The 18,638-nt window shown below is 37.3% G+C and overlaps 1 pseudogene; it reads left to right on the top strand.

Annotated features, from left to right (window-relative positions):
- LOC100735436 (elongation factor 1-beta-like) overlaps nucleotides 1-18,256 on the top strand; it is a 29,820-nt pseudogene extending 11,564 nt beyond the window's left edge.
- The last annotated feature ends 382 nt before the right edge of the window (nucleotides 18,257-18,638 follow it).

The raw sequence follows: 18,638 nt of genomic DNA, 5'->3' as shown, positions 1-18,638 counted from the left end.
AATATTTTTTGTATATGTATACATACACATACACATATACATGTTTTTCTTTCAACTTGTCACACTAATGAAACAATATGTTTATACATGTGTGTCTTATTTTTTTCACTAATGAGTATGTTTTCAAGGTGCATCTATTTACCTATAAAACTGTCCAGTTTATCATTCTTTATGGCTAAATAGTACTCCATTGTATAAAAATTTATTCCATTGTATAAAAATACCACAACTTTTTTTACCCATTCCTCAGTTGATGGACATTTAGGTTATTTCTAAGACTTGGCTATTATCAACTGTACTTCTATTAAACATGGATGTACATATATCACAGTGGTATGATGTTTTTAATTCTTCTGGGGAGATACCCAGAAGGGGAATATCTGGGTTGAATGGGACCTCCCATCCTAGTTTTTTGAGGAATGTCCACACTGATTTCCATAGTGGTTGTACCAGTCTGCATTCACACCAGCGGTGGAGAAGGATTCCTTTTTCCCCACAGCCCCTCCAGCATTTGTTATTGGTTGATTTCTTTTCTTTTCTTTCTTTCTTTTTTTTTTATACTGGGGATTGAATTCAGCTCTTATTCCACTGAGCTAAATCCTCAGTCTTATCAGTTGATTTCCTGATACTAGCCATTCATTTTAAGATGAGGTAGAATCTCAATGTTATTTTAATTTGTATCTCTTGAATGACCAGTGATATTGAACATACTTATTTGCTGTTTGTATTTCTTCATCTGAGAACTGTGTATTCATCTTCGATGCTCATTTTTGGATTGGGTCTTTAAATCTGGAGGACTGATTTTCTTTTAGTTCTGTATATGTCCTGGATAGTAATCCTTTGTCTGAGGAACAACTGGCAAACATTTTTCCTACGTTGTGGGTTATCTCTTTGCTCTATTGGTGGTTTCTTTTGTTGTGAAAAACCCTTCAATAGGGTGAGTTCTCAGTTGTTGATTCTTTGTGATATTTCCTGTGCAATCTGGGCTTTGTACATAAAGACTTGGCCTACAGTAATGTCTTCAAGAGTTTTACCTACTATATCTCCTGGCAGATTTAATATTTCTGTTTTAATTTTAAGATCTTTGATCCATTCTGATTTTAGCTTAATACACAGTGAAATATGAAGGTCCACTTTAATCTTCAGCATGTGTAGATCCAGTTTTCCCAGCACAACTTATTAAAGAGGCTATCTTTCTTCCAGTGGATGTGTTTGGCACCTTTGTCAAAGATAAGATGGCTTAGTGTGTCTGCAGTTGTTTCTGCATCTTCTAATATATTCCATTGATCTTCAGGTCTTTTTTTTGCTAATAACACAGTTTCTATCAAAGTAGCTTTATAGTATAATTTAAAGTCAGGAATTGGTGATGACCCCTGTCTTCTCTTTGTTGCCCATGATTGCCTTTGCTATGTCTCTTCTGGTTCCAGATGAATTTTTGAATTTTTTTCTAATTCTGTGAGATATGCTGTTGGAATTTTGATTAAGACTACACTGAATCTGTCTAACAGTTTTAGAAATATGGCCATTTTCAAATATTGTTTCTTCCTACCCAAAAGCATAGGATATCTCTCCATTTTGTAATGTCCTCTTCAATCTCCTTTCTTAAGAGTACTATCGTTTTCAATGTAGAAGTCTTTTATGTCCTTTGTTAGATTGATTCCTAGATATTCCATTTTTTTGGATGCTATTGTAAAAGGCATTTTCTCTGATTTTTCTCTCAGTAAATTTGTTATTCATGTACAAGAAGGCTATTGTTTTTTGAGTTTTGACTTTGTAACCAGCTACATTACTGAATTTGCTTATTAAACCTAAGTCTTTTGGTGAAGTTGAGGTCTTCTATGTAGAATATCATGTAATCTGCAAATAACAATAGTTTAACTTTTTCTTCTCCTATCTCGATTCCTTTTCTTTCTCTTGTGTAATTGCTCCAGCTAAAGTTTCCAGGACTATGTTTAATAAGCATGGAGATAGTGAACATTTTTGTCTTGTTCCTGATAATAGAATGAAAGCTTTCAGCTCTTGTCCATTTAGTATGATGTTGGCTGTTGGTTTGTCATAGAGGGTTTTTATCAGACTGAGATAAAAGCCATCTATTCTAATTTTCTGTAGGGTTTTTTTTTATCATGAATGGATGCTGGACTTTGTCAAAATCTTTTTTGTTAACATGTTGTACTGCATTTATAGATTTAAATATGTTGAAACTTAACTGCATTCTTGGAATGAAACCCACTTGATCTTGGTGTATAATCTCCTTGAGGATTTGCTGCAGTCTGTTTGCCAATATTTTATTGAGGATTTTTGCATCAGTATTCATTAGGGAGATTGGTCTGTAGTTCTCTTTATTAGCTGGGTCCTTCTCTGGTTTTGGGATCAGAATAATGCTTGCTTCCAGGAATGAATTTGGGAGTATTGTTTCCCTTTCAAGTTCATTAAAAAGCTTGAGAAGCAGTGGTATTATGTTTTTGTTTTTTTAAAAAGCCAGTCAAATTTAGCGGTGGGGGGGGGGTGGTATACCAACTTTAGTGACACTAATGTTAGTAAGTTCTGATAACCCACTGCCATCGGACCAGCCAGTGGTATTATGTTTTCACTAAATTTTTGGTAGAATTCAGCAGTGAATCCATCAGGGCCTGGGCTTTTCTTTGTTGTAAATTTTTGATTCCATCTTCAGTTTCATGTATTGATATTGGATTATTTAGGAGTTTTATATATTCTTGATTCAGCTTTGGTAATTCATATGTATCTAGGAATCTGTCCATTTTTTTCTGTATTTTCCATCTTGTTAGAATACGAATTTTCAAAGTAGGTATAGATGATTTTCTGGATTTCTTCAAGGTTTGTTGCAATTTCACCCTTCTCATTCCTAATTACATCGATTTGAGCCTTTTCTTTCCTTTTTTGGATAAGGATGGCTAAGGGTTTGTAAATTTTATTTAATCTTTCAAAGAACAACTTTTTGTTTCATTGATTCTTTGTATTTTTTTTTAGTCTCCAGTGTGTTAATTTCTGCTCTAATCTTATAATTTCTTCCCTTGTACAAGCTTTTGGTTCAGCCTGCTCTTCTTTTTCTAGAACTTTGAGGTTCACCATTAAGTTTTTTATATGCGCATACTTTGTTTTCCTGATATGGGCATTTACTGCTATTAATTTCCCTCTTAAGACCGCTTTCATTGTGTCCCACAAGTTTCAATATGTTGTATTGTCATCATCATTCAACTGTAAAAACTGTCTAATTTATTTTTTAATTTCATCTGTGATGCATTGGTTGTTCACTAGGTGCTATTTAATTCCCAGGTGTTTATGAAGTTCTTGAGGTTTCTTTTGGTCGGTATTTCCAATTTCAATTTCTTTTGGTCTGATAGTATGCATCAGATAATTTCAATTACTTTACATTTACTTAAGCATGTTCCATGAGACAGTATATGGTCTATTGTGAGGAATGTCCTGTGTGCAGTTGAGAAGAATGTGTGTTCTGATACTGTGGGGTGGAACACTCTATAGACACCTACTAAGTCCATTTGCTCAAAGTTTGATTTAGTTCTCTCTATCATATTGTCTCTTGTTTTCTTCCAAATAGCTGTCCATGTCTTTGCATACAGAGAATTCATATAAAACAACATAGTATAAAACTGATCCAAACAGAATGAGGAAAAGAGTTTTAGGTCATCAAAGACAGACAATAGGGAAGTCACTAATGGCTGTCGTAAAGTCTCTTGTTCTCTTCAAAATAGCTGTCCATACTTTCATGGATATTGAAGTTCAACAAAACAAAACAGGCAGCAGGGGAGGGTTTGCTTGGTTTCCTGGGGCTCCCGGTCCCAGTATGGTGTGGGTCTCAGTAACTGCCAGAGGCTCCTGTCCTGGGCCACCAGAGCCTGCCACGTTCATAGCTGCTCACGGTTGGTGAGGGGGTTGCTTGGTTTCCCGGCGCTCCAGGTCCCAGCATGGTGTGGGTCCCAGTAAACGCTGGTGACTTCCATCCTGGGCCACCAGAGCCAATGTAGACTTTTTTGATCATAGTTAATTGGAGTTCTATATGCCTCACTTATTTGGATGTCAATTTCTTTTTCTCTACCAGGAAAATTTTCTGTCACAACGTCTGTGAAGATGTTTTTAATGTCAATTGTGGTATCTCTTATTTATTGATTCCAATTAATCGTAAGTTACTGTTCTTTGTCTCATCTAGTTGCTGTGGGATTGATTTCTCATGGTCCTTTGCTAATTTTGAGAAATCTTTCCTTTTCCTGGTTGCTAACTGCAAGCCTGCCTTCAATATCACATTGGCCTAATCTGCTTTGAATATTTTCAGTGGAGTTTTTACTCTCCTGGATATCTGCTTGAATCTGCTTTATAGATTCCACTTGTTTCCTATGCTGCACTTCTATAACTTGCTTCAGCTCATCTCTTTTATCTGTGTCTGCTCTAATGTCACTAATTATGGTGTGTATTTTAGTAATCTCTGTAGTTACTTGAGAGATTATTTCTGATTTCATTTTTTCCAGAGCCTCATTCAATTGCTTTGTTGTTACCACTTCAGAGAGACTTGGGGGGCCTTTCAGATTGTCCCACCTCATTGCCCCCTCGGTTTGCCTTTGGTGAACTGGATGTCTGGGGTTCAAGTGTCTTCTCATTGCTTTTCCTATTTTAGGTTAATTCCTGAGTTGATTCTTATAAGTTGCCTATGGTGGGTTGCTTTACTGGTGGTATTTAGGACACTTAGGTGATGATTACTTCTCTGAGGTATCTTCCAGGTGTGGCTGGTGTTTGGGTTTTGAGCCTGTTGGAAGATCTTACCTCTTCAGTTTGTTGGAGATGAGAAATTGTTGCTCATTCGGCCTAGTCCCTGGTTCTTTGGCACTATGTCACAGTATTTTCTGTGACCTGTAGTTAATCTCAGTCATGGATTATCAGAGACAACAGCTGTCTAGAACAATTATGTTAATTTTGTATGTAGTGATACCAATACCATCAAACACAGCCTAAAAAACAACAAACTGAGCTAACCTTTAATTTGTAACTTTTAACTGCATGAACTAGGTTTGTGATTATATAACAAAATGTGAAACAAACAAGATAATTATATGCAGTATGTAAGTCTCCCATGTATCAATTTTGTCCTCAGGGTTAAAATTTAAAATGGAGTAAGGAGAAAATGGAGAAATGGAAAAAGAGAAAGAGATTACAAGTAAGGTTGGAGGACAAAAGATGGATCGTGACAACTTGGGAACACTGATGCAGAAGACTGAAGGAGAAGAGAGGTAGAAGAGATAAAAGATGGAACATAACAGAACCACACACACACAAAGAGGTTAGGAACCACTCTCACACATAAAAAAAAAACAATGAAAGAGAAAGAGAAATAAAAAAAAAACCGTAATGAAACAAAACAAATAAACAAGAAAAGAAAAAAAAAAAAAAGAAGAAAAAAACTAGAGTCCACTTCCAGGATTCCCAGCCTGTGGAGACAGAGTCCCAAATTGTGCCACTCTATCCCAGCAAGCCAGCCATTGCTTTGTGGCAGAGTGGTACTTAGCAGACCTGCCCTGAGACCAGACTCATTGTGCTTGCTTTACTCCAAGCAACTTCCACAGGTCTGTGCCCAGAAAGGTGCTGCTGGAGGAAGCCGGCAGCAGTTCTGATTCTGGGTTTATCCAGCTTGGCTCCAAAATGGCTCTCAGCCAATCGCTCTCTCCTGCAGGAGGACTGAGTCCACTGCACTCACCTCCAGCTGGTGCAGTCCTCCACACCCACAGCTCTCCTCTACTGCCGCCTCTCTCTGCAGAGGCCTTTGCGGTTGCTAGCCACCACCATCACTGTGTCCCTGGGTCCCCAGGTTCCAGCAGCTCCTCTTGTGTAGTGAGTCCAGCTCAGGGAGAAGGTGCCACCAGTTACCAACATCTTCTTTGTTGAAGTTATTCTTTTTAGTCTCTTTGTGGGCTTCAGTTCATACTTCAGATTCTTCCTGAGTCCAGGGGACCCACTTCTTTCCTTCTTGTCTTCCTCATGATGCAATATTCCAGCATCTGGATGGTGAGTCTCCTGTAAGTCCATTTTTGTAATTATTAAATATGCCTCTTGTTAGGCATATTTCCTTAAGGACCCAGGATTCACTTCTTTGAAATTGTCAAGAAAAATAAAATTTAGTGGTAGTGGTGATACTTGCCTGTAGTCCCAGTATACTGGAAGGCTGAGGCAGGAGGAGCGTAAGTTCCTGCCCAACTTGGGCACTTTAGGGACTTAGTGAGACCCTACCTCAAAATTGCATGGTTTGTCTTATACAATAAACTCAAAATATAAATAAATATAAATATTAAAGAGCAAAACAAAAAGTAGATAATAAGAAACAGGGAGCCAGGTGTGGTAGTGTACTACTGTGCATTATTGTAATCCCAGCACTCAGGAGGCTGAGGCAGGAGAATTTCCATGATTTTGAGGCCAGCCTGGCCTGTATAGTGAGTCCAAGGGCATCTTGAACTACATAGTGATACCGCGTCTCAAACAAATAGACAAACAAACAACAAGAAAAGGGAAAAAAACACAAGGAGATCTTTTGCAAAAGGTAAGGGGACCAAATGATGGGAGGGAAAGGAAAACAGGAGATTAAAAGAAGAGTTTAGATGTTTTATGTATGTGCACCAACTCTTCACAATAAGTGTAATCACTATGTACTGTAAACATGTGTTAATTAAAAAAATAAGAAAAAGTGTGGGGATATGGTAGTTAAGTGTGAAGGCCCTGGGCTCAATCCCTAGTACCACTAGAAAGAAACAAAGAATGAAGGAAGGAAGGATGAAAGGAAGGAAGGAAGGAGGAAAAAAGGAAGGAAGTACAGCTGGGTGTGCTGATGTGCACCTGTAATACCAGAATTTTGGAGGCTGAGGCAGGAAAAGCACTGTCAGTTTGAGGTCAGCCTGGGCTACATAGACTGTTCAAGGCCAATCTGAACTACACAGTGAGATCCTGCCTCAAAGAAAGAAAGAAATGATACAAAACTTCTGTCAGTATCTAGGGAAGAGATGGGCCCAATTTATTACCTGACTTAAAATTGCAAAACCTAACCAAAGTAACAAATTGTATCCTTCATTTAACTACTTAAAAGAGATTTTTTTCTGTCTTTATTATGATCTTTGTGGCAAGTTGCATGTTATGCACGTCACATTCTGGTTCAATGTATATTTAATTAAAATAGTGTTTTCTTCCTTTCCTACCTTTATGGAGAAGTCTTTGGCACTGAGAAGAGATTTAGCTTTTAACTGTATTTCCTCAACAATTTTCTGGAGTAATCAGAAGCATAAGTGTAATAAGGGCTCCTTCAAAACTGGAGGATTTGAGGCTCGGATGGTGGGCTCATGCCGGTAATCCCAGCACTTAGAAGACTGAGGCAGGAGGAGTCCTGTGAGTTCAAAACCAGCCTGGGCTTCATAAGCAAGTTCAAGGGCAGCCTGCACTGCATAGTAAGGCCCTGACTCAAAAAAATTACAATAAAAAACTGGAAGATTTGAAGAATCACCCTGTCATTGTCCTGACTGACTGCGTTTTGTCCTTTGAGCCTTTCCTCTTTAAATTGTTTTTCTTTTCAGTCTTATATCATGCTGCAAGCAGAAACCCACAGGATCAGGAATATATAAGCCTTTTGGGGGACATTTTGGATTCAAACCACAGCATCCTCTTCTGTTCCATTAATCCATTTTTTAATCACAATACAACATTTTAATTGTAACTTTATATAATAATTATTGAAACTGATACTGTAAGTTCCTTGACTTTGCTTTCCTTTCTCACAATTGTTTTGATTCTCTTGGGTCCTTTGTATTTCCTCATAAATTTTAAAACAAGCTTATTAATTTCTATGAAAATTCCTGCTGAGACTTTACTTCAATTTCATGGAGTATGTACATCAATTTTGGGGGAACCAATATCTCAACAATATTCAGTCTTCCCTTTGATGAACGTAGTATATTCTGTTATTTACTCGGGCCCTTTAAAGTTTTTCTCAGTATTTTGTAGTTTTTGAGCAGATATTTCTTGCACAACTTTTGTTAAACTCATTCCTGCCTCATATTTTTGCACTAGTTTAAACACCATTTTTAGTTCAATTTTTACAGTATATTTTGTGCACAGATCTTGTATCCTGCAAACAAGCTTTACTCACTTCTTAGTTCTGGCAGTTTTTATGTAGATTACATGGAATTTTCTACATGATTTCCTTTGCAAATAAAGACTGTCTGAGTTCATTCTGTCCAATCTGGGTGCCTTTATTTCTGTTTTTTTTTTTTTTTTTGACTTATTGGACTGGCTAAAACCTATAGTACATTCTTGGACGGAAGTGGTCAGCACGCATGTCCTTCCTTTATTCATGATGTTAAGGGGGAAACTTTTAAGTTTTCATCATTCATAATTTTTTGTGTAGCACCCTTTTCCAGGTTTCCTAGTTTACTCAGAGATTCTATCAGGAATAAATATTGAATTTTGTTAAATATTTTGCATGTGTATGTACTGAGAGTAGTGTGTCTTTTAAATTTTTAATCCACTAGTAGAGCAAATTACATTAATTTGCTAAAGTTAAACCAAAGCTTCATTATTGAGAACCACAGTTGATAGCAATGTATTAATATATATATATATATATATATATATATATATATATATAGTTTGAATTTATTTCTTGAGGTTTTGTTAACAATTTTTGACCTTAAGCTCACAAGAGTATTGATGTGTAACCACTAATGTTTTATTTTATTTTTTTGTTTTTGTAATTTTTTATAAGTTTTGATGGTGCCAGAAAGTGTATTGGAATGAATTGGAAAATATACCATTGTTTTCAATTTTTGGGGAGAGTTTGTGTAGCATTAGTATTTATTTTTATACGAGTGGTGCTATTTACCAGTGAGTTCATTTGGCTTGTTAGTTTTTAAAAAGTTAGTTAAATTATGGTACGTGACCCCATGTCAATAAACTGTAAACAGGTTTCCTCTCAAATAACTGGACATGTGGTCCCCACTGAAACAGTAATGTACCTCAGAGTGAGGAAGAAGAGCTTTATATATCTCATTTCATCAGTACAGAATATAAAAGGATTGGGACTAAATAAAGCTAATAATTTTTATTTTCTCACCAAAGGTGTTATTAAATGATACTGCTATTTCTCCTCCTTTCTTTTTCATTACTCTGAGTGTGTGAGGTTGAAGAATACAATAACTACTATTGGTTTAATTTCATTGCCTTTGTTTTTCTCCAAGGGGCTTGCAATTTTATTCAACATTGTTTTCAGGCCATCAATACTTCAGCCTAGTAAAAAAGGCAAATGGTACTTTTATATATAACATATAAATAAAGTTTTAACCTGGAAGATTCCCTGAAAGTGTTCTAGGGAATCTTATGGATATGTAAGCCTCCCCTGAGAACCACTGCACTACAGTATGAAGATAAATATTAAATGTTTGATTCAAATGACTTAATATCCCAATTACATTCCGTGGAGTCTGCACTCATGACATCAGTGAATTTATAAAAATGTCAAATTAAAGTTGTAACATAGCAGTTGAGTACTTGCCTATCTTTGTATGAGGCCCTGGAATCAACCCCTAGCACTGTAAAATAAAAAAAAAAACAATAATAATAAGAAATTCAATAAGAGTATATTTTCCTTAACCAAAATAAGACTGTTTTTGTTTTGTTCTTTTTTTTTTGAGACAGGGTCTCCATATTAGCTCAGGCAGGCCTTGAACTTGTGGCAATCCTCCTGCCTCAGCCTCCTGAATGCTGGGATTACACACCTGGCCAAAATAAGACCTTAAAGCAAGTAAATAACAACTAGAGAAATATAGGCCATTACAGTTATATTAAATACGTCACATTTGCACCTCTCAATTGAATTGTACCACACCACAGTTATTTATCTTCACTGAACAAAAATAAACTCTCAAGTTTCAAGAAATTAACCTCAACTATTTGTGTGCTATATGTTACCTCTTTGACTTTCAGTTGTTTTTTACCCGTGAAATGAGGAGAGGATAATCTTAAGACCATCCTCACGATACTGTAAGGACTAAATGAGATCCTGTATGTAAAGCACAAGAATGTTGAACAAATATTGGCTATTATGCTGATGCTGTGTCATTTCTTTTATAGCTATATTATACTCTACTATATAAAGGGATCAAAATTTGCTTCATCTTTGCCATATGTCCTGGAAGCTCTAGGAACTTTGGAAGGTAAGAATCATGGGATGGGTATAATACGATTTTGGAGCTATTAAAAGAGCTATGTACTTTCCTATAGATGGCGGTCCCTTTAAGGAAGACAGATGTGCTCAGTGTTGGATCTGTATTATTTGGACAATATAATTTTGTCTACTAGAAGTTACCCCCTATGCCGGGATTGTGACAACCAAAAATGTTTTCAGATATCTTCAGGTACTGTCTAGTACGCAAAGTTTCTCCCAGTTGAGAATCCCTGAACTAGACACTACAATACAGGAACCAAGTTGTATAGGGAAGATGCTTTTGTTGATAATTTTATTTAAATATATCTTGGAAATGACAGCTACAGCAGCTATCAATTGCTATGTGCTTTTATTTTATTTATTTTTTGTTGTTTTTTTGAGACAGAATCTTACCATGCAGTTCAGGCTGACCTTGAGCTCACTTTGTAGCCCAAGCTGGTCTCAAACATGCAAGGATCTTCCTGCCTCAGCCTCCCAAGTGCTCAGATAACAGGTGTGTGCCACCATGCCCTGCTCCTATGTGCTTTTAGAATTTTGTAAACATTAATCTTCACAGCAACAGCATGAGGTAGGTATTAATAGGTTCTTTTCTGTGGATAAGGAAAACAATACCCAGAAAGGATAAGTTATATCCTTAAGAGAAGGGCAGAGCTAAAATTACTGTCTGATATAATTGATTCCTAAGCTTATGTTCTGAAACATCACAGTATTTATGTTATTTGAAATGTACTTTCCTCTGCAGAACATTAATATCTGGCACACACTGCATAATCATGTCTGGTGCCCCTACTGTGATTACTCAGTTGAGCATATTTTTCCATGAGAATAGAATAAAGGATGACTTCTTGACCTAGTACCTGGAATAGCCTTGGGAAAAACTTAATTGAAGTATTACTTTGATGGATTACAGAGACTTCTGGGGTGAGATCAAAGAGACATTTGTATATGGCCTTGAGGGATGAAATTATCCATCTCATTGGTTCTAGAAGCCATGGCAATAATTAGTCAAGCAGCCTTGGGAAGGAGTTTGCTGATGCCTCTGATTATCTTTCTCAAGGGAGAACAATAACACTTCTGATTGACTTCATGCCTGGTCATTAAGCCTTTTGGTTTAGTTAAGGAAAAAAAAAAAACGTGTTTGGGAGAATGTTAACCAACTCCCTGTCACAATCCACTAGGGGTCATAAAATCAATTTAATGGATGATGAACAACATTTAATAACAGTAGAAAACAGAGTAAAAAGTATTATAAGCAAGATCAGCTACATACAATGCCAGGGCAAAATAAAACTGTGGATCTTTCTGATCCAAAAGCAGGGAAAAAAAGAATTGTCAGTAGTACTCAAATAGAAAGCCTTTTCTTTTCTTTTTTTTTTCTTTTCTTTTCTTACCTGCGGTTTCTCTCAACCTGTTATGGTATTTTTTCTTTGCTCCTTATCACATTAGGTAAAAATTTAAAATTTTTCACATGGAATTTACTGTTCATCATTGCTTTGCAAAATCAGTTTAAAATGCAAACATAAGAACATTTAATTTACATGCAGAATCACCAAAATTACACAATAAGTATTTTGCACCTCTTACAGAACAATGGAAACACTGTGCAAATTGAATTCAACTATCTTTATTTCACTTTGGGAGTGGTGGTGCTGGTGATCCAGTCCAGGCTTCGTGCACGCCGCAGGAGTGCTCTTTCATTGAGCTACACCTCAGGTTTCACTTCATTCCCAATATGCATTCTACCCACATTCTGTGCTTTTAGTTTCCTGATGAGTAAGGATGGATGAAAGGGAAAAGTTTGGTTTATCTTTCACTTTGCTTCTGTGTAATCATTTCCAGCATATAGTAGCATCTCTTCATCCTCCAATACCCCCAGTGGATACCTCAAGCCAAGAAAATTATCAAACCTATGTATACCATACTTTTTCTGCTCACACATACCTATGATAAAAGGTTTGACTTATAAATTAGGCACAGGAAGAGGTTAACAACAACTAATACTAAAACAGAACAATGATAACAATATATTATAATAAAGCTGCCAGTAGACTTACTCTTATATTTTGGGGCGATCACTAAGTAAAATAAAGGTTATTTGAACACAAACACAGCAATACCACAAGAGTCTATCTGATGACCTAGAAGGCTGCTAAGTGACTGATGGACAGTAACTGGACAATGGATTATCACATTCCAGGAGGACTGAGCAGAGCATGCAAGAGTTTATCACATTCCTCAGAATGCACACAATTTTAAAGTTATGAATTACTTGTGGAATTTTCTATTTAGTATTTTTGGCTCACTATTGACGACAAGTAACCAAAGTGGTGGTAACTGAAACCGCAGATAAAGAGGCACTATGATAACTGGATAGGGTTTCATGGTTTTCATGTTTCTCAGAACTCTTGCATTCTTTCTGCTTTGGAAACAAGTTCTAACGCAAAAGGAAAATGTGGCCTCTTTGTTCCATCACTGTCATCACTACCTTCTGCCCCACTTTCTTCAGAAAAAGATGGCACAAACTAACTTTGTACCCCCTTTCAGCCTTGCTGAACGCCCAAGCACTGTGGCTCCCCTGGAGTTCTCCACTCCTGGGACATCACAAATATGCTTCTCAGGAAGCTTCTCAGGAAGCTGAGGCAGGAGGGTTAAAAGTTGAATGCCAATCTGGGCAAACCAAACAAAATCAAAGCACTACTATATGCAAACACAGGGCAGCAAGAAACCACAGGACACACGCATTGCATCTCCTTCACACCAATGCTCAAGTCTTGCAACTGACTTCACTTACAAATTGCAAGCTCAGAAATAAAATTCTTAACAATTTATAGGTAGCAACAGCAGAATATTAACTCACATACTAGCTCTTCTGAGCATGGGGCCCTGTGTTATGTACAGGTCACACTGTTTAGGAAGCAGGCCCCAATGATAAGACATTGTGGAAGTTTTGTTTCAGGTGAGTGTGGGAACATGCAGTGTGTACTGGGGTTGTCATTAAAGTTTGACAGAACCATCCAAAGAGGGCCGAGCTTCTCTTCTTCTTCTCTCCTAATAGGGGTGGAGATTGTTTCTGGGCAGACTAAAGTGGTTTGAGTTAGAACAGGACTGGAGCCTGTTCCATGAATGTGGTATTGCATTCTCTCTGTGTTCTTCCTGAACTCCTGTGTCTGCTGTGGCTAGTATGACAACACAACCTAGAGTCCCTTGACTTTTCTAAAGAGGACATCTAGGTGGACCCAGGACACCTTGATACCTGCTTAGATCTACCTCCACTCTAAATTTCTTTAAGCTGCAAGAAAGAAAGCTTAATCCCAGGCATAACATAGGCCGCTCTAGCAAGCCACGTAAGTACTTAGTAATCCAGTATTTAGACTCTTATCTTGGGCATCTTTGTAATTATAGCCTTCTCTTGGGAATCTGTTGTGGGGAAGCAGCTAGATGGGCCTCAAGGAAGCAAAGAAATTTAACTGTACTTGCTTTGTAACTATTTTTGTTTTTTCACTGTTAGCATGAAAGACCTTGATATTAATTTTCCTTTTCACATCAGAAAAGTTCTGCAAGTTCGATAGAGAATTGGAATGATGCACAAAATTATACAGAAGGAATAAAAGTTGTTTATTGCCATTATTATTCCATTATTAACACTGCAAACACATTTTCTTCAATTCACTTTTCTATATGTTCACATAACAATTAGAGCCAGTGGATATATTGTATATGGAGATTTCGTAAGGCTTATTAATTTATCATTATATCATGAGAGTCACATTTCCTCCCTTAGACTGTGCTGCACGTGCACAGACAAATCTGTCTCTCTGTCTCCGTATCTCTGTCACATGCACATGCACTTTAGATTTATTAATATCATTGGTTAATAAAGTTAGATCAGTGGTTCTTTGTAAGTAAGAAACATCATCTTCCCCTACTAATTTTCCTTCCAGAGAAAATTCTTACTGCAAACTTCATCATTCTTTTTATAATTTACACCCTTCGCACCCTCTGCCACTAGACAATGGGAACGAATGGGTGAAGGTGTTCCTTGCAATTGGAATCATACCTCTACAACAAGTTTAACTGTTTATCAAAAACAATACTTCCTTTTCTTACATCTTTGTAAGTACCAAAAGTGTACATACAATGCTTTTTATGCCTGTTAACCAAATATAAATTCCTAGCTATCCACATTGTTTTTCTAAGTAACACAGCAGCTTCTTTTGACAGTAAAACCTGACCTAAGGATTACGAACAATTCTATGCCTACCAGAACTTTCCCTGGCCCCTAAATTTTGGCTGTGCCATTTTGCCCCAGTCTGGCTGCCTGTCTTTGACAGGAAGCCACCTCTCTCCTTCTGTCTATTTCTCAAGTGGGAGGGCATGCATGGTATGTTATTGATGAAGATAGGACTGCAGAACTGTAATTAACTAGCTGAATTATCAGAGTAACAACAAAAAGCAACTACTCCTTTTCCTCAGTATATAATTTTAAAAAAACATTTGTGCAGAGGAAAAGAAGTGATTTCAAAATAAATATGACATTGTTTTTTCTCAATATTAGGTAATTCCCAGCCCTATCACTTTGACTGATCTCATATTTTTTTGAACTGAATTTCCTTCCTCCAGTCTCTTTCTCTTAATTCTATGGATCACAACTCAGTTTTCTCATTAGAGACAGCTCTATTCAAGGACGCTTGGGTTGGTAGGGTTTTTGCATGTCTCATTATACCCAAACAAAGTGGGCATTTGGAGGTAATTTCTAAGAAAATACCTCTGTCCACTTCGTGATCATAAATACGTTCTAAGAGAAACAAGAATTGATGGTGACAACTAGCCAAGCATCTCACAGCTCTGGTTATCTTGAGTTTGCTGACTGTGAAGATCACAGAATGTCTGACTCGAGAAGTCATCCCAGCTTACTCCTTCAGTTTTCAGACACTGTCAAAATTCAGAAAGTGAAGAAATGTCTTCAAAGTCACATATACGTAGTTAGTGGCGGATCCAGAGCTAAAAGCCTAGGTTCTCTAAGTTATGTGACTCTGACTTCAGCACTTGTGACTTTGCCAACCTACCTTAGACTGGCATTGCTCAACTTGTAGAATGATTTTATGATCTGACGAAGAGCAGCGTGCCGCACAGCAAAAGAGCCAAAGGAGACTACTGCCACTTGCTGGCAGCATTTATGAATTGATAGGGTGGTTGTTCAAAGGGAAATTCACCCGTACTTATTCATTTGATTTCACCATGGAGTGTTTCACAATGGAGTGTTTACCATCCATCTAGTGTGTACAAGCAATATTCTGGGAGTTGGGGGAAGGTCCTATTTTTATGGGCTTGACATTTGAATAAGGAGATCACAAAGGAACCTACTTGATAGCAAAGTGTAAGTGCCATGAGAGCAGTACGGACAAGCCATATGGGGATTTAGAGAGCAGTTTAATGCTTTTGGACAGGGATCTGAGAAGACAAAGCTATGAGAAGGGACAGGTGAATTTGACTTTGAAGGACTTGTTGAAATGGAAATTAGGCAGAGAAAAGAATCCTAGCTCTAGTTGAAGAGCTGAAGCTTGAATTTTAATGTATGATTTTTTTAACTTCATATGCTATAGCATCAAGCATATCAAGACAGTGTGAAGCCATTCAAGAGAATGAAACAATTACAGGGTATTTAGAACCAGCTAATAGAAAGCAAACAACGGTTTCTATATTATCTCTTTGCCTATTAAAATTTTTGTTTATTGTATGATGTTTTATAAGCCCTTTGACTAGGCTGGGGCTTAGAGTTGAGAAATAGCACAGTGCCTTGAATACATAATAAGTGAGTTGGATTTATTCTGTAGGCAATGATGGCCATCAATGGATTTAACGAAAGCAATCTGATCAGAACTGTGTTCTCATTTCCATACCATGGCGCACGCAAGACATTAGGACTTAAGACCAAATCAAAGATGACAATGTATTCTTTTTTTCTGTCTTTGCACTGGGTGCCGGCCTGTGCTCTTTGCTCCACTGCTGCCCAGTTCCCACAGACAGCTGAATCCATGGGTTTTGGAGACCTGAAAAGCCCCACCAGCCTGCAGATGCTCAACAATTACCTTGAAGACAAGAGCTCCATGTGGTATGTGCCTTCAAAGCACACGAATCTCCTGCCCATCACCTGCTGACATGTGTCATGCCCTATGTTGGTACAATCACATCAAGTCTTATGAAAAGGGAAAGGCCAGGTAAAGGTATCTTTGCATCTTGAAGGATAAAACTGCTTTCTATACTTTAGGATTTTCACATGATATAATTGAACCTAGCTTTGCTGGGGTGTATTTTAAGCTAATTTCTTTGTTACCTTAGAAAGTCAAGAGACTGAAGTCCTCCATTTTTTTTCAAAGAACAAGTAGAACATGGACAACAGAAATTCAACTGTTTGCCACACTGCCCTGCAAAGGTGCTTCAGGCTTGACCTGGGGGGGGGGCTGGTGCTGGGGTGAGAGGGTGGCTCATTCATTCAGTCGGAGGCCATTCTTCTGAAAATGCCAACAAGGGTGGAAGCTTGGGGAAGTGTACTCATATATTAAGAATGAAACTATTCTTAATATCATATTAATAATATGAGGCTATTTAGTAAGATCTCAAGTGTTCATACTGAAAAAGTAAATTGTAGTGAGTACTGAATATAACATCTCACATGGTACTGATGTTCGCCGGGTGAGGACTATTTACTGGGAGTATGTTAAAGGGTAAATTATTAGAGAAGGGATCTAATGATAAAGAGCAATATAAACATATTCTTGTGTAATTTCTAGACAAGAACATTATACTAAATTAAGAGTGGTTGAATATAAATTTTTTTCAAGCCTGTCAGGAATGAAGAAAGCTTTAGGCAATATGGCCCTGCCAGTGTGGAAGACACCACTGGAGGTGGAACTGCAGAGAAATAAAGATGATGGATCTGATGATGAAGACGAAAGCAAAGAAGCAACAAGGCTAAAGGAAAAACAGCTTGCACGGTATGAATTCAAGAAAGCCAAAACTCCTGCTCTTGTTGCCAAGTCTTCCATCTTGCTAGATGTGAAAGCTTGGGTGACGAGACAGATATGGTAAATTTAGAGGACCCTGTCCGAAGCATTCAAGCAGGTGGCTTGGTCTAGGGCTCCTCGAAACTAGTTCCAGTGGAATAAGGAATTTAAAAACTGCAAATACAGTGCAAAGCTGAAGATGATAAAGTTGAAACAGATATGCTGGAGGAGCAGATCACTGCTTTTGAGAACCACGTGCAGTGCATGGTCGTGGCTGCTTTTAACAAGATCTGAAATTCATCCCAGATCATTGCATTCTCATAAAAGTTTGAAGGACAAAAAAAAATGACAACGCAAAGATCTAGGTTCCATTAGGTAATTATCCTGCAGCTTAATTGCTCAGAGCTTTTTGCTAAGCTCCACTTCATTACACTTGGCTAGTCAAGTTAAGAGCTGTCAAATCTATTCCCTCAGCTATAGAGTAACCCAGAACTTTCTCAGAAGTCAGCTTTCACGCAAAGAATTTTATTGTATAGTTGCTTGGAGTAAAACTACCTTTTTTTCTAATTCAATGCTCTTTCCTGTTTCAAATTTTTTTAGTATTACAGAATTACACAATTGCTATAGTTTGAATTACACAATTGCTATAGTTTGAATACATCTCTCAAAATCCATCTGTTGAAATTTAATTGCCAATGTGATAATACTAAGGGATGTTACATTTAGGAAGTGATTAAATCAGCAGAGAGGGTCCTTTATATAAAAGGGCGAGGGAAGGAGCTAAATCCTATCTTCAACCTTGTGAGGACTCAGTAAGAAGGTGCATGTGTCCATGAGGCACTGGCTCTGATGTTAGACTTTCTGGCCACCTGTGAGAAATGCATTTTCATTATTTATAAATTATCCAGCTTAGGGAATTTTCGTATAGCAGTAAGAATAGACTAAGACAACAAATATTACAGGAAATGGAATTGTCAGATAATTCCAGTGCTACAGAGCTGTAATAAATTGTATCTGGTCTTCCAAATACTTATTCTTTCTTGTATGTATAATAGTAATTACTGAGACAAAACAACTGGCATGGTGGCACACTCGTATAATTCCAGTACTCTGAGAGGCTGAGGCAGGAGGATGGCAAGTTCAAACCCAGCTTCTGAAACTTAATGACTTAGTGAAACCTTGTTTCAAAACAAAAAAATTTAAATAGGCTGGAAATGTAACCCACTGCAATGGTCCTGGATTCAATACCCACCCCCCAAAAGACTTTTAAGCAAACTACTATACTGTTTTAAATTTTCTTTACCAAGCTGCATAGCATGAATCATCTTTCCATATCACTACATGCAGACCTGCTATTTTAAAAAAAAATGATGCACCAGAGTAAACATTTGGGTTGCTTCTACTTTTTT

The sequence above is a fragment of the Cavia porcellus genome, unplaced genomic scaffold, assembly GCF_034190915.1.
Source record: "Cavia porcellus strain 051 isolate PalLab524CR breed Dunkin Hartley unplaced genomic scaffold, mCavPor4.1 scaffold_3, whole genome shotgun sequence".
Taxonomy (NCBI): Eukaryota; Metazoa; Chordata; class Mammalia; order Rodentia; family Caviidae; genus Cavia; species Cavia porcellus.
Note: the sequence above shows the minus strand (reverse complement) of the source record. Positions and strands in the feature narration are given on the sequence as shown.